General features: G+C 33.7%; 1 long non-coding RNA gene across 1 annotated transcript; it reads left to right on the top strand.

Moving 5' to 3' along the window:
- The first annotated feature begins 639 nt into the window (after window positions 1-639).
- Window positions 640-2,124, top strand: LOC121224700 (uncharacterized). Its single transcript, XR_005922441.1, has 3 exons — window positions 640-1,065; window positions 1,356-1,429; window positions 1,523-2,124. It is a non-coding gene; the product is annotated as an uncharacterized lncRNA (long non-coding RNA).
- Window positions 2,125-2,333: the final 209 nt, after the last annotated feature.

Below are 2,333 nucleotides of genomic sequence, written 5' to 3' on the forward strand. Positions count from 1 at the left end.
ATAACTATAGTGATTATAATAATTTTAATGAAAATATTTATGTGATACTCAAACATCATTTTACACATGCATATTGGTTGAATATTTTGCCAAGGTCTGATTAAAAAGAAAAGGGAATAATGTATAGACACATTTGATTTATCACAATGACATTGAAGTAAATTTGCAAACAATGATGACTTTATTGGCTTTGTTAACAAATTATATTGTTTATTCATTCATAGAAGTGAATGGAACTTATTGTTGTTATTGGCAAATAGATAAGTGGAAGATGGATAGCCCAAAATGTTGTTGTCACATCTCATTTACTTAATTAATTTAATTTAGTTACGAGGGTGAATCTGTCAGCTCCTATGTTTTAAAAATAATGAAGTGTTGTGGCTGAGTGGTAGAAAGCTTCTTAACTATCTATGAAGTCTCTAGTTCAAACCTATGTGTACATATTTTATTTATTTATTTAATTTTTGCATATTCTTAGCATGTGTTAGCTAGCCTTGCCATCCACCTATATTGCCATATAGGGAGGATTCATTTCCTCCATTAGCAAGTCAAACTTGCCTTTTTAAGAGAAATTTATCCCCTAATTACTCTTATGTTCCCTTATCTTTTCCATACCTCATCCTTACCAAAAGTGATTGTGTTAATCACCAAAACACCCCTCAGCCAGACATACACCCTATTTTCCATTATTTTCTTCTTTTTCTTCCTCCTCTTCACTCTTCTTTTCTTTCTTTTTGGCCACCACAACCACCACTCTTTTCTTTCCACCACCATGAGTTTATTTGCACCACCACCTCACCACTGTCCACAACCAACATTCCCTCTCTTTTACTTTTGGTTTCCCCTTCCCTCTTCCACCGTGTGTCACTATAAGTCATTATGTCCACCACCGCAACCACCGCGTATCACCTTCTCCTCCATCAATTTTCTTCTTTTATATCTTTTTCTCTTCTCTTTCAATTAAAAGTGACCAAACCCTCCTCCCTACTTGTATTTCGCACCACTACCGGACAACCGCACCCCTCATAACTGGACCATCGCCAAGCCATCGCCGTTGCCATCGCTGTTAGTGACCGATTTCTTTCTTTTTGTTTTCTCTTTCTTTTGCCAATTACCCTAGTGACTAAAACACATATTTTATTTTCTTTTATTCGATTATTTTAGATTATCCAACCATTGATTTTGCACCATTTTTTCTCGTAACGAAACAAGTATTAGTGAAGTTTTGAGATTGAAAATCCTTCATCTTAAAATTTTGTGACATGGTCAAATGGTATAAGGCCTAAATAATTCATATTTTATTTTTACCATTTTGAAAATAATTAGTACTAATTCGATATTGTGTTAACATGAAGGACCAATTAACAATCATCCGAGAAATCAATAGTGAAACATCGCGAGAGTGAGAATTCGAGCATTCGAATTGAGGGTAAGTATTAGTGAGATTTTCACATTAAATCGGGTATTAAAAGCCAGGTTATTCGTATAGATCATGACTAAAATAGGTTAATCGTGTGTTTAGATTTGCGATCAAGACAAGACCTAAATGAAACTTCTACAAGGGAGCAAACGGTTTAGATCTATATTAAGGTGCGGGATCTAACTCTCGTTTTAAGTGAAGTTTAATATTACTATTTAATTAAAATGTTATTTAATTAATTAATGTGTGAGTACCTTAAGTATTCGTGTGGAGTTGAAAAACTCTATTAAAGAGGAAATCAAGTAAGTGACCTAAACTATTAAGTGTTGTGAAAAATCTGTGATTTGCGATATGTGATGCGTGAAATGTTGATCTCAACTCCATGTTATGTGATTTATGGCTAGATTAATATGCAATGATCTAAAACGTGATATTTTATGTATATGATAAGATCCATGTTTTAACATAGATTATGAATGTTAAAGCATGCTAAAGTGAAACTATGTGATTTGTGAAAATATGAGCATGATATGCTTATGTGAAAATCGAGATACATGAGTTATGAGCATGAAAATAGGAAAAATGTGATAAGTGATAAATATGTGTTAAAATAGTCATATCACATGCATGGGGTGGGTTTGTGAAAAGAGGAAGCTATGTGGCAATTTAACTACAACTATGTTGCCATTATTGACAATTATGTGGTGGCTTGTCCACGATGTGCTATGTGACCGTTCATCGGTATCTATGTGGTGGCTTGTCCACAAACTAGTGTGTTATTAAATGGACGAGTTTTGGGGAACTCGATATTGGTGTGTAGAGAAGATGGATAGGAAATCTTATAATTGTGCATTGTTCATAAGCATGCCATGTTTTGATTTAATAAATGCGATAATATGTGAATTCTGTGAAA

The sequence above is a fragment of the Gossypium hirsutum genome, chromosome D12 (assembly GCF_007990345.1).
Source record: "Gossypium hirsutum isolate 1008001.06 chromosome D12, Gossypium_hirsutum_v2.1, whole genome shotgun sequence".
NCBI lineage: Eukaryota > Viridiplantae > Streptophyta > Magnoliopsida > Malvales > Malvaceae > Gossypium > Gossypium hirsutum.